Genomic DNA, 13,752 nt, shown 5'->3' on the forward strand with positions numbered 1-13,752 from the left:
GGCAGGGTCTGGGACGCTGAGGTCCCCGGGGGCAGGAGCCCCAGCAGACTCACGTCCCGGGCTGCTGCTGCCCAGCTGTGGCCCCGTGCCAGCCCGGTGCCAGTGGCAGTTGGGACCAACAGCTGCGGGTTCTGGTTGGAGATGGCGCCCTGGTCCCACAGCCCGGCCGGGGACATGCTCTCCCACCTGCTTGGTGTCACACCAGAGGATCTAACGATCTCTTTTGGCCCCCAAACTTCTGGAGTCATAAAGCCACGAAACCAAGCTAAATCTTGCTGCGTTTCTGGGGTGAAATTTCAAAGTTCTGCCGGGGAACCGGGATGCAATCCCTTCTTCTGCTCATGCAACCCCTTCTTCTGCTCATGCATTGCATCCCTTCATTGCCAGCCTGCTGGGACCAGGGCATGAAGTTTGGATGGTCGTCTTTGAGCTCTCCACATTGTGCAGTGCCCCTTGCCCTTTCATTCCAGGGTACAGTGACTATTATTAGACCTCTCCTGCTGGGGCCGGATCCATAACAACAGCAAAACATACTCAACAGCCCTGCTGGGCTTTTAAAATATTTACAGTGTAAGATGGTTTACAGCAGAGGGGGGCCTGGTAGAGCACAGAGACGGGAGCACCGGGATTTCTGTGCTCCCTGTGGGTCTGCTGTGAGGTTTCCTGCTGGGAGAGTCGCATCCAGCGAGGAGGGAAAAAATCCCGTAGGGCTGAAGCCAGCACTTGAGGTCAGGGGGTTTCCACCAACTGTCTGACAACTTCCAGCTGGAATTTCAGCAAATTTTCCACTGACTCTCGTCTGGGAACATACATGAGGGGTTGCACATCAAAGAAGGAGGGCTCTGTAACAGTGTTATCGGGGTTAGAGAGTATTTTTAGACCTGTGCTCGTGCCTTGAAGGCCTCGCTATGGCTCATGACCCCTGTGTGCTAGAGCTTAGATCTGCGGCCAGAAGCCGAACAGAAGCTGCAGATGTCCTGTTGGGAGTCCGGTCCGGTAGCGGCTACATACACAACAAGCGTTGGTAAGGCTGGTGACAGGGTCTGTGCCAGGCATAGAGCTCCCCTGCTTTCCTGCTGGGTCTGTGTTCTCCAAAGTGTGGTGGTGGTGGGTCTTATCGGCCAGAATTGATGTGCTCCAAACTGCTGAGCCCCAAGTTTCCCAGCTGGGTGAGAAAACAGGCAGCAGCCTGATCTCCTACCAGGGCATGTGTGTCCATCTCATGTGCTGAGCAGCTTCTTTCCATGTGAGAATAGCATGGAAAAGCCTCACCACACTTTGGCAGTGAAGAGATGTCAAGGTTGGGCATGGCACATACTGGTATTTTTGGAAGGCTTTTGCTGTGGGATTCCTTGTAATAACTCTGCACCCTCTGGCTCTTACGCTAAATACAATGAATTCAGCCAGTGTAGACATCACAGCTTCTCCAGCCACTGCAGTGGTTTTGCAGGAACAGAGCTTTTAGGGTTCTCTAGAACTCAGTGGAAAATTATAATTAATATAGGAGGAGAGCAGATACAGCAGGGGGACTGAGGCTCGGCGCTCATAAACAGATCCCTTCTTTTGCTTTGCCCTCATTTTACAGTACAGATCATTTAATGCCTGTAGAACTGGTAACTAATTCCTTAACCTCAGATTTAAGATTAAGCTTAGACTGACTCCTCTACGACTTCACAAGCCTTGCATTTAGCTCTACCAAGCTCCCCAAACCCCCGCCCCTCCCTCCTGGCTTTCAGTACGTCCCCAGGGACCCCCACTGCAGTGTCTCTGCTGTCCCAAGGCACCTCCTGCTGCCCCACACCGTCCCGGCCACTGCCCAGCTCCCAGCTGACGTAAGAGATGCTCCAGACGGATTTCAAAATCACGACCAACCCTTGGCGTCGGCATAGGGTGAGTCTTTATGTGAGCTGCTGCGGTCCCCAGGGGAGAGGGGAAGGCTTGAGGAGGAGTGGGGGAGGCAGGAGGGGATTGCTCAGCCCTGCTAGCATCTCATTAGCATCAGGACGCGGGGGCGATGGAACCACCCGTCCGTCCATCTGTCAGGAGGGCAGCCCGGTGCCCAGCTCTGACCACGTGGTGCTGCCAGCCTGCATCCCTGTGCCAGGAGCGGGTGGCACCCCTCTGCCAGTCCCCATGGGGCATGGGTGCTGAGCATCTGCTCCAAAAATCCTCTGCCACGGGAGGAATCACAGTTTGCCTTGGCAACCAGGGTTTGATGGAGCTCTCTGCTCCTCCCTCCCCTCAGCACTGAGCCTTGACTGCAGCTTAAGCCTCTTTTGCAGCTTCTCACTAAGTTGATTAATGGAAATAATTGGTCTCTTTGTGCATCTGGAAACAGTTACTGTGACAGCAGTTGTATTTTTGTTTTGTTCCCAGGTCAAGTTTGTTTTTCACATCCCACAGCTTCAAGGTGCTAATAAATCAGGGCACTCTGGTTCCCTCCCCGGCCTCCGAAAGACACACATCCCTCCGAGGGATGGGGTGGCAGAGCTGGATGAGGCACGCTTGGCCCCGCCAGCCCTGGGACATGGCAGGCTGGCACCTTTCTCCCCCCCATTTTTCACCTCCTCAAGCCAAGCTTGCAGTGGGTGGACACGGCACTCTGACTTCTGCACAGCAAAGAGCTGCGAGCCAAAGCCCTCATGTTCACCCAGAACAGCCATGAGCACCCATCGCCTTGTGAGCTAGCACCCATGGGTCTCTCTGTCCCCTGCAGAGACCCTTTCAAAGCTGTAAGGAGTATGAGGGTACGAGTCCCTTCTCCATTATTTTTATTTTCTCCCAACTTCTTATTTAGTTGCCTTTATATGTCAACATATTTTCACATGAACAAAACCACTGACTGTGTGGAAGATCTGTTAATGCCTGAACTTGCAGAGCAGACGAACGACAGACCAGTGACTTTAAACCCTTCAGCTGCAAAAGCCCCACAGTTGCTGCTGCAGGCATGTTCCAGGAAGACTCATGTATTGTCCCTGCTTGTGACATGCGGACACCCCATCACGCCTGCGCCATGGGGTGGATTCCTTTGCAACGGGGCTCCCCTTCAGACTTGGGTTCCCTGTCTTCCCCCAAATCATTCAGGGAGAAAAGTCCCTGCTGGATTTCACCTCAAAGGCTGGAAACTCCCCAGTGGTCCCAGAGGTCTGATCACACCAAGGCACTGACCTCTGAGTGAACATCACCTACTCAAACCCCACTTGAATTCCTGGCCCAGGGATGCTCACCCCCAGCACAACCTCCCTGACACCTTGCAGGCTTCCCTGGGCAAGGAGAAGTCAAAAAAGTGCAGAGGAGATGCAGCGGGGGCTGTTTCCTAGCACAGCTGCCCTTGTCAGGTATAAAAGGAAGGTGAAGTCACAGCAGGTCTTGATGGGATAGCTCTGTTTCTGGGTGGAGGAGGACCTTTCTACAAGGGCAGAGGTAAGCAAGGATGGGTCTTTGTTTTTATGCCTAGCGGGAAAAAGGGGAATTTTGACCAGCTTTTCTTTGTGATCTGAGGAGTTGAGCTCTGCTGCTGTGTGAAAGCAGTGCTTGCATGGCTGGGAAGGAGAGCTTAGCTTGGAAGAGGTGTTATGCAGGCTCTAACTATGAAGTTTTGGCTGCTGTTAGTTGAGGAGGCTCTGCTTAGCACAGGGTGCCTGAAGCTGAGAGCCACCTGCCTTGGCTTTTCCTCATTCAGGCTTGCACAATCCCATAGGAACTCATATCCAGCATCCAAAAGTCCTTCTGACTCGGTGTGTAAGGGGCTGAGCGAGAAGCTGTGAAACCCCCTGAGGTGCAAGAGCCCTGGCAGTGCTGCTCTGCAGCGGTGCCTAAAAATAGCCAGGGCAACTCTTAAGAGTGTCACTGTGGAATGAGGCTGATTAGCAAAGCCAGGCTTAGCTCTGCTCCCCGCACAGAAGAAAGGCACCAGCAGGGCTCCCAGCCCAGGGCAGGGGCAGTGCTTTCCTGGGAAGATGGGGGCAGGGGAAAGATCTGTCTTTGGGAGCTGTGAGAAGGATTAGGTAGCTGGAACGGTGCTATTGGTGCTTTACACACAATAGAAATGGAAAACGTAGGAGTTATAAATAGGCTGGCAGTGAGAGGTGGCTGAGCTAAGCCCTTTCGGGTGGCCCCATGCTTCTGTTACCCACTGAAATGAGCACTTTGGCTGTGCTACCCTGTTGGGACCCCTACCCGGGCAGAGAAAGCTCTGCTGGCCTGCACACACCCTTCTCTGAGTATTTCTGTGATGGATGGAGAATTTTTGTATGTCTGTGTCAGGTGATAGCAGCTTCTGATCCTTTCTGCAGGCAGGGTAAATCTGTCTGCATAAGCCACCAGGGTTATGACATCTAGACACGAGTTGAAGTGGTGCTTGAGACATGCCTGTAGCATTACACTGGGGATGCTCAGTGATCACTGCAAGTTATAGTCTCAGAAAAGGGAAAGCTTCTAATGAAATGAATTGCCAACTATTTTATGGTCCATTGAAATGCAGCCTGGGTGTAGAAGGACACGGGGTGTCTCTAGCATACATGGAAAAGATGCTGGATACAAGAGATGAACTGCTCTGAGAGACCTGCAGGAGGAATGTCTACATGCACCAGGGTCCTGAGATCCTGTATTGTCGGATCTGCAAACAATACGGTGGTGGCAGCTCTGTGTAAGGGAAAGCTCAGTGCAGGAACAAGAGAAAGCAGCAAGGTGACCTGAGGACTGAGGAGATGCTCTGAGTGCAGGAGCCATGGGAGTGAAACCACAGAAAGGACTGTCTGAGCTGGCGGAGCTGCCATTTACACAAGCGCCACAAAAGGTTAAGCTTTGGGGGTTCCCTGGATCTTGCTGGGCTGACTCTACGTGCAGAGCAAAACTCACATGGTTACGGGCAAACAATATTCCCATGCAAAGCGTGCGGGCAGCCTGTGAGTGGGATTTGCACACAGCGTCCTCATCGCCGGCAGGGGAGAGGCTGTGCGGCATGGCTTGCACTAGGGGCTGCCCTTAGAGTCAGCGTTGGAACGTGGCTTGGTACAAGTACATGGCTGTGAAGTATGGAAAATACAGCAGGAAAGTCATTACAGCAGAATTGTTGATTTTTTTTTTTTCCTCTTAGCAGCTTTCTATAGCATCTAGTGATTCAGAATACAGAGGGAGGTCAAATGACTCTATGAAATAGGAAGGAAAAAAACCATTCCTGTTTATGTAATATCTCCCTGTGAATAAAAATTATATCAGTTCATAGTGTGAATCCCTACCTGATCTAGTTGACTTTCCTTCTGGACATGACTTCAGATAAGCTTCATACGCAGCAGGGCAGCAGCCTCTGGGGAAGGAAAAGAAAACAAATGTAAGAAAACATTACCTGTGCTTTTGTTGGGAAGCATAAAGCTCAGCTGCTTTTTCCACCGTCTGCGACTAGGACAGCAGAGGTGACATGGGGTCTGGCAGGGCTCTGCCCAGCAGGCTCAGCTGGAGCCTGGCGTGGCGAGCACGGAGACACCAAGCGAAGGGCTACGGGGTGGTGGTGTTCGTATGGCACCTTCTCAGGAGGGTTTGTGCTAATAGATATTTGGCCTGTTGTGTCTAAGAGCAAGGAAAGTCCAGCCAGGGGCCTGGCTTCGCAGAGTAGTTCTCTTTGGTTTTGCTTCTCCTTTTGTCAACTTCATGTGGGTGTGCTGGGGAAAACCAAAGCAACTCACGGCTCCTGACCTGCACCACGGGGGGACTCGGCAGCTGCCTCGACAGTATAAATGAATATTGGTTTGCAGCTCCACTGCCCTTTAAAGAAGTGAAACTTCCGTATAGCTTCTCTGAGGCAAGTGGGGGAAGTTTGATCTGGTACTTTTAGGCGCCTTGCTTGGTCTGTCTTCTGCTCCTTGGGTTTCTTTGCTGTTTGTGCACAGCTGTGCCTTCTCCCGCTGCCCCCAAGCCCCACTCAAAGACATTTCCTCTGTGGCCTTAACATCTGTGGGTGCGTTGCAATCTCCTGACCTGCAGAGCCCAGCCAACAAGAGAGTTGCTTATTTTAGCAGCTGTTGTTTCAGCTTTCAGACTTTTTGGAACATCATGGACTGTTTTTTTTCACTTTGTCCCAGGGACAAATATTAGAACAGAAAGCAAGAGATGAACCAATTAACCATATAAGCAGTCGCTCACCCAGCAATTCATCTGTCTGGCCCATCTGGGTCGAGTACCACTCTGACTGGAACTATTCCCCATCATTTTCCAAGCTGGGACAGATCTACAGCCTTTCTCTTTATTTTTTTGACCCACTTTTAAAACTCCCTAGTTGTTGGAGCCGACTACTTGCTGGCTCTGGCCCTGCTTCAAGGACAGGGCACTTGCTGCTTCTGTGTGTCAGTTTGCCCATCTGTTAAATGGAGCTATTAATACTCGCTCCCCTCGCTAGATGCTTCAAATATTTGTAAAGTGCCTTCAGATCTGCAGATGACAGGCTTACAGAAGTGGAAAATACTAATTATGATCACGACAGTAGCCAAACAAAGACACAGGGATTTAACAATACACTTTTGTTAGTGTTTACCCCATTTACAGTGAAGTGCTTACTGGAAACACTGGACCGGAAAAGAAACAGTATTCCCACAACTCTGGGAATATGCATCGCCCTTTTGGGGCACCAAGGAGGCAAACAAAAGCAGGAAGGAAGAAAGCCAGCTTTGGAAATCCACGAGTCTTTATTTTCCTCCTTTGCCTTCCCGCCTCGCTCTCGCTCGTGTGTTACGCAGCCCAAACAGTTAAACCTCCAGCACTTCAGATGTGTTGCAAAATATCTCAAAATATGTGGCCCTCTGCCAAGAGAGGCTTAAAGCAAATCGGAGCAATGATACTCTGAACTAGGAGTTATCACTGAGCAGCCCTCTTCTTGATGGGATGTTGGGGGGAAACCCCCATTTTCTCTCAAAAAAAGCTGATTTTGGAGACAGAAATTCTTTAGCAACTGGTATTGGCTTTCTTACCCTGCAGCCATGCCTCTGGCTAGATGTTTCTCCCCACAGCCCTCGCTCGGGGATGTGGAGTCTGCAAATCTGAAGCTGAGCCCCTTGCTCCATCCCCAAAGGCTTATCTTCTTCTGGCTTATCCAGTCCCGCTGCTCCCGGGGCGATGGGCAGAGCTCTGAACGCCCCTCTGTGCAAAGACCAGGCAATATCCCACACCGGGAGTTTGGGGATTTAGGGGTGGTGAGGTGGATCAGTCCATGCAGTGTGACTAAGGATGGGCTAAAGTAACTTGTTAAAGAACACTTTACAATTCCTAATCTAGTCCATCAAGGCACCACAGATTATTTTGGGACCCCTGTGGAAATGTTCATTGGATAGCTAAACATGCATACCCCATCCGGAATGAATTACAAGGGCACCAGCATGATGCACATGTTTGGGGTCCAGGTACCCTCCATATTTACCAGCTGTTACCCAACAGGAACAAGCACACAAAACAAACTCAGTGCTCTCAGCATTGCTTCGAGATGAATTTATGTTCCAAAAAAACCCAGAATGCTTTTTGGCAGAATTCAGCATTATTCTACACAACAGCTGTTCTGGTGCTGCTTTTGATCCAGAGAGGAAATCCTTTCTGGTTTCAAGCAAGGTGATGGCAGCAGAGAGAAGGTCGTTCTCGTGTCTCTTGACTCGTGGGTAAACAACAGGCTGTATGCATCGCTGATCAGAACGGGCGCCCGGTCCTCCCAGAGCAGACTGAGAGACATTCTCATTTAGGGCCCTGTCCCCCGCAGCAGCTGGCATCCTTGGCCTCAGAGGTACAAGAAAACTTGTAATTGTAGTAGAATGTTTTTCATCAGTTACTAATTACCCTGAACAAGGAGGTTTTCTAATCCTTAAAATGCAATATCCTCTTAATCACACCCAGGGTTATTTTGTTACTGAGGTAACTACCTGGTATCTATTAAAATGCCTTCTGAGCTCTTTGTCAGCGATATCTCGTGGCAATGAGCACCACAGATTAATTACACTTTGTGGAAACAGTAATTCCAGTGAAGTTGATGACGTGCTGGTGGGGATATGTTTGGCTTATTACATCATTGCAAATATCAACAAAAGTTGGTATTTCAGCGCTTGCCGTGGAGTTCCCAAGGCAGCAGCTTGCAACCAGCAACATGCCTGCATGAAAGCTGGTCTGGAGGAGCTGTGCAAAGAGCACCGAGCCTCTCCGGGGCTGTGCTGGGAAGGCAGCATTTGGGAACTTGCCCTGCAAACCAGGAGCGGGTTGTAAAGTACATATCCCCGTAGGCTTGAAGGGAGTGAGAGTTCTGAAACAGGGGGATAGGTGGTTCATAGTCCAGCTGCTGTTCTTCCTGCTCGCGCTACAGGTGCCAGCTGAGTCCTGGAGCGATGTCTCGACCTCTCCAACTGCCATCATGAGGAGCTGGGGACAAAGTCCATGCAAGGGCTGAACCTTCCCTTCTCACTGGCTGGTGCTGGCAAGCCTTGGGAGCAGCTCCCTTTATGACTTGGCTTTTTCTAGTCACGGGCTAGACAACTAGGAGCATGGTTTTCCCTCCTCTCATCCTCTCTAAAATGGGTACTGTGATGGAAAATTTGTTTTCTGGATCAGTCCATATATACAGCTTTGGTGACGCTAAGGAAACCCTTAGTAGTGTGGAGAAACAATTGGATCCAGGCTTTGAATGTGAAAATGGGAGAGACCAGAACAGGGTGGCACAGAAAGGCAAACAAAAAGCTGGGTCAAAGCTTCTGCTGTTCCTTATGGACTTGCAGATTCATCCCTGATTCTGCCAGACCTGTAGGAACCCAGGAAAATCATCTACTTTTTGTGTAGCCCATGTAAAGTAGGAATAATGCTGGTGTTTGGTGGCCCAGACAGGCTGGAGGGATTAATGCACAGCAGAATGCTGCAGGAACTGGCTCTGAAATGTGGGAGATCAGGAAATGTTAGCAGCTTGGAAAACATTTTCCACAGTTATTTTGGGGGGCAGGGTTGTATGTCTGTGGCTATTCCTCTGAGTGGGCTCAAAAGTAGATTTACTTTTCTTTGGAATAAGAGGATAAAGGAAAAAAGCAAAACTCTGCATTCTAGCTCACCGTGTGCATGTACACCTCCTCAGAACTGGCCACTGAGTACAGAAATACCGGGTGGCTGGGAGATGCATGGCTATGAACATTCCTGGGTTTTCATCGCTTCATGACCAAGCTGCCTACACTGAGAGCCTATGTACTCTATTTAACGGTCTCCAGTTCTTTGAGGCATCTGAGTCCGCACTCTCTGGAAAGCATCCCTGAAAATGGTGGCATGGGGAACTCGTGCATCCATGTGGAACTCTGAAGGACTCAATGCCCTGTTCTGTGCTTGAGGTACAGTACTGGTGCATCCATGTTTGTAAATGGCCATTTAACCTACCTATGCACTATAAATGAATCCAGCCATTGAGGATCTCTTCATGCATCTTTCTTTCCCAAACACCATCCCTCATGAGAGCAGAAACGTGACAATTTCTCAGTTGGGTGGCCACGCATCAGCACGGTGGCCCTTTCCAGCCAAGAGTCTCAGAAGTCAAGGTGTGCCCCACAGCTACCCAAGCCAGGCACGCCAACCTCGCCGCAAGCAAACAGCCCAGAGTCTGAGGGGCTGCGACCACCTGAGGGTCTCTGCCAGCCGGTCAAGCCATCCCCACTCCACAAGTCTCCTCTCACCCTTGCACTGCTGCAGCATCTCCGCTGCAGCCGCCTCTTGCTCATTTGACCCCAGCATATCGTCCTCCTAGTTTGAGTCACCAGCCCAGGCACCCAGGGCGTTGCTTCTGGGTTCACAGCTATACTTGTCTCTTGTTCTGTGGACCTATTTACCCCTTCCCCAAACACCCCTTTGGGGCCAAGGCATTACATGCATGTGAAAGCTCACCACCGCGGCTCGCTACCAGCTGCTTAGGGGAATCCAGAGAGAGGAGAGAAAGGCACACAGCTCTGAGGTGGAGGAATTTGCAAAGCCTCCTGAGAATACCACCACACAGCAGTTCTTTTTTTATCCCAAGTCTTTGCCTTTTAAAACATTTGCCTGGAAAGCTGGATGCCAGGGAGTCTCCGAGCCCGCTTCCGCCACCACGCTCTGCAAAGCTCTCGCTCGTGCCCGCAGGTTGAAGGGGAGCCCTGGGCAGCCTTGCAGCTCCCGACAGCCCTAAGGATGGACTCACACCATGGCCCCACACAGACGGCACGCCGGGCGCCTGTCCCACAGGCTGGCATCTGTTCCTGTGCGAGCACAGAGACACCCCGATGCTGTAAGGGATTCCCTCCGGTGAGTCGCTCAGAATAAATGGACGCGTGTCAGAAATGAGGCCAGAAATCCCCATGGGGGTCACTGATCCACGGTCCTTTGTGATTTCTAACCGCCTTGCTCTCCTTGCTACCCCTTCGCAGCAAGTATTGAACTGCATTATTTTCCAAGTGAAACAGCAGCCACCTCCCTGCCATCAGCCTACAAACAGCTTCTCCCAACAGCAGAGCAACCGGGATGCAGCTTAGTTTTTCAGCCCACGGTCTGTGGGCAGTAAAAATCTCACTGTTCACAGTTGGTTAGGTAAAAGTTAACTGTATCTCTAAACAAATCACCTCTTCGTAGCGCGGCTCCGGCTCCCATGCCGGGGGCAGCAGGAGAGCATCCCCCCACTGCGCTGCCAGGCAGGTCTCCTGGCCACTGACCATCCCAGCCCGTCGCTTGCCCCACACGCCCGCAGCAGCGTGCACAGCCCCACTTACGGCCACCCCGGCTCCCGCTGCTTCTCGAATCCCAAGTTCCGTGGTCCCGCTGCCGAGGGGGAGTCGCACAGTTTCAGACTTGCAGTTTCCTTGTACAGTGAGCTGCTAAATGAAGTTGCACTTCTGGGGGCGAGGGGCGTGTTCTCCTCCCCTCCCGAGTCAGTCCCTGCCTGCTGTAATCCAATGCTCATCCCATCGAGGCTGGATTACACCCTCCTGGCGTCTCTGCCCACTGTGGCGAGCGGCCAAGCCGGCTGGGGGAGTCGCAGCCAGTTTCAGACTTGCAGTTTCCTTGTACAGTGAGCTGCTAAATGAAGTTGCACTTCTGGGGCCAAGGGGCGTGTTCTCCTCCCCTCCCGAGTCAGTCCCTGCCTGCTGTAATCCAATGCTCATCCCGATGATGTCAAGCAGCTACTGCTCAGCTCTTACCTTACAGTCTGCAGGAGGGAGCCGTTTCCTTTTCGCAGCAATCTTTGTTTAGCTTCGCCTTGTAACCCCATCTCCCAGCAGCTGCATGTGCCCAAACATCCTTCCTTCGATGCTCGGCGCTGTGGCTTTTGCTGCAGGGCGCTCCCTCCTGCCCGCCGCTCCCCCAGGTTTCTCTGGCGCATCGCTCGGATGCACATCCCAGCCGCATCCCGCCATTCATCCTCTCCATCAGGGCCTGGCCAAAGGCACCATCACACCCCGTGCAGCCTGAGCTATTTTACCAGGTGTAGCGCCGGGGAAGTGCCTCCCAGGAAAAAAATAGCTTCGTGTTTTTTTAGAGTGCCTTTTGCTCCGCAGACTCCCACGGGGTAAAATCCAAGCGTGCTTCAGCTCATCTGCCCCTGGGTGCCAGCCTTATTTGGGGGTGAAATGCAGAGCTGGTGACAGCACCCGGATTTAAGGGGGGGAAGGTGCTGAGGGCAAGGCAGTACTGCATATCAAGCACATACCTTTGTATCCACCCTGCTGTGAAGCACAGCCTGGGAGCTCTCGGCGAGCTCAGGGCCACTCCAGGAGAAGAGGAATTTTTGGCTGTTCTTGTCAGCCCAGGGGCCGAGGAACGTCCCTCTGGGTGGTATCACCTCCCTGTGTCACATCAGCCTTGAAGACACCACCGGGTGGCTGAAGCCAAACAAACAAGCTGGTTGCAGTGCCGAGTCTCTAGCCTTCCTCCTGGCCCGCGCTCCTGCAAAGCCCTACCAGCGCAGTGGGAAGGTGTGTGAGCACACAAGGGTGTAGATATTGCTGCCTGCTCCTGCCTGAATGCCCAGGCTGGAACAGGGCTCATTAGTGCTAATTGCTTTGCTGAGAGAGTGAAAGACTCACTCTCTCCCTGCGGTAAGGACACTCCGGTCCTCAGCCTTGTGAAGGGGAAAAGAAGTGGCACGACTCAACTGGAGAGCACGAAGGGCATCTGCCAAGGACTGGATCCAGTCCCCACTCAAGCTAGACGAGCTTTTATTTCATACTGCGTGCAAAGTGAGCAGCGTGAGCCAGGAGGACTTGGCTCTCCCAACCTGCCACCTCGCTCAGCACCAGACAGACGCAGAAGCGGCGCCTCTGCCATCCTGCAGCTCTCCCATGACAGATGGGCCGCGGAGCCGTTCAGCGTCGGCGAGGAGCACCAGCCTCTCCTCTCACCCCGGCACCAGCTGTGCAGCCGGACCTGCTCCACCTCCACTGGCATCACCGCCTCCAGCCAGAACCTGTTTGCGTGCGCCTGAAAACATGCCATTTGTTGTGATAGATACCCACACCCCTGCCATCGTACACAGGAAGAGATAAAAACACCAACAAAAGCAGCAGGCAGTGCAGGAAACACCCCAATGACAATACCGAGGCACGGAGGAAGGGGAACGGACCTCAATAAAGCAAAACATACCCATGCTCAGTGCATCCCCAAACTGACCTCGCGTAGCTCTGCCTCCTGATTCAATTCGGTTTTAGTTCAAAACCAGTCCTGGGAAGCCAGTTTGATTTCCTGAGATGTATCACTTGGCAGAAAGTCATCTCTCTCCAGTGCTTTTGAGTCACGCGTTACTACTTACCCGAAAGTAACGGTAAGGGATTCACCACAACGCCCTGCCTGTCTTAATGAGATGCAATGGAGGGAGGAGAGCTCTGCCACGCCGTGCTGAGGGACCAGCACAGCCCCAGGAGATGATTGCTATGCTGGCCCGGCCAAGGCTGCAGTTTTCTCTTTACTCCAGCTTGTATTTGAAAGCAATCCAGAAGACTACAGTTTCACACTAACGCTTGGACTGCGGGGTTTGAAGGCCAAATCTGGTAAGGATGCAAATGCTGCACCAGCCACCCAGGCATTTTCTTGGCAGCCTGTGGCCAGCACCATGACAATACACGCAATATATAGCAATGGTAGTGACAAAGCACTTCAAAAAGCTGGGAGCACGGTATATGATCTGTACCTTTTAAATAAGATACATCCTAACTATTTGTCATACTCAAACCTCCCAATCCTGTGTGTCTGGTCCTGGGAACAACCCCCCAAAGCATCCATCAAAGAGTCTGTCCTTTCCTGCACAGGCTTACATGTCCTTACAGTGACCTCCTCATCCAAGACTATCCCCTACAAGGACAGGTCAAACATTTTTCATCAAAACTCTTTTTAAGCAGAAAAATGCCGTTTGGAATTTTCTGCAGAACATACCTTTTTTTTTCACAAGGGGAAAAAAAAAATCCTGAGATGCCAAAAAGTTTGCCTGAAACATTAACACATTAGGATAAAAATGCATGGCTTTCAATGCATTAATTCTTCCTATTTTTAAATGAAAGTTGACATTTTTCTCTGGAAATCCGCCCTAACTTCTAGCTAATTCTCAGGTTCACCATCTCTTGTCCCATTGCTTCGTACACCGTAAGACATTCACCCGGAGGTATGCAGTTCCTATCTCGCCATGATGAGATGACGTTATAGCTGCCTGGCATGGCACGCTCCGCATGATGGATGGTATCACAGCCTTGAGCCGACTGACTCAGCTGCAGCCACGATCAGCCTTTAATGGCTGGC

General features: G+C 51.6%; 1 protein-coding gene across 2 annotated transcripts in view; it reads right to left on the reverse strand.

Annotated features, from left to right (window-relative positions):
• The window catches only part of PKIG (protein kinase (cAMP-dependent, catalytic) inhibitor gamma), a 17,570-nt gene extending 6,784 nt beyond the window's left edge, over nucleotides 1–10,786 (reverse strand). Inside the window, exons 1-2 of one of the 2 annotated variants that reach the window (XM_009326711.1) lie at nucleotides 10,737–10,786; nucleotides 5,241–5,308 (exon numbers count right to left, since the gene is read on the reverse strand). The gene's annotated coding sequence lies outside the window, so the exon portion shown is untranslated. Of the gene's footprint in view, nucleotides 1–5,240; nucleotides 5,309–10,589; nucleotides 10,680–10,736 lie in introns of those variants that run through there. The other variant, XM_009326712.1, reaches the window with a different exon arrangement.
• Between the last annotated feature and the right edge of the window lie 2,966 nt (nucleotides 10,787–13,752).

The sequence above is a fragment of the Pygoscelis adeliae genome, unplaced genomic scaffold (assembly GCF_000699105.1).
Source record: "Pygoscelis adeliae isolate BGI_AS28 unplaced genomic scaffold, ASM69910v1 Scaffold286, whole genome shotgun sequence".
Taxonomy (NCBI): domain Eukaryota; kingdom Metazoa; phylum Chordata; class Aves; order Sphenisciformes; family Spheniscidae; genus Pygoscelis; species Pygoscelis adeliae.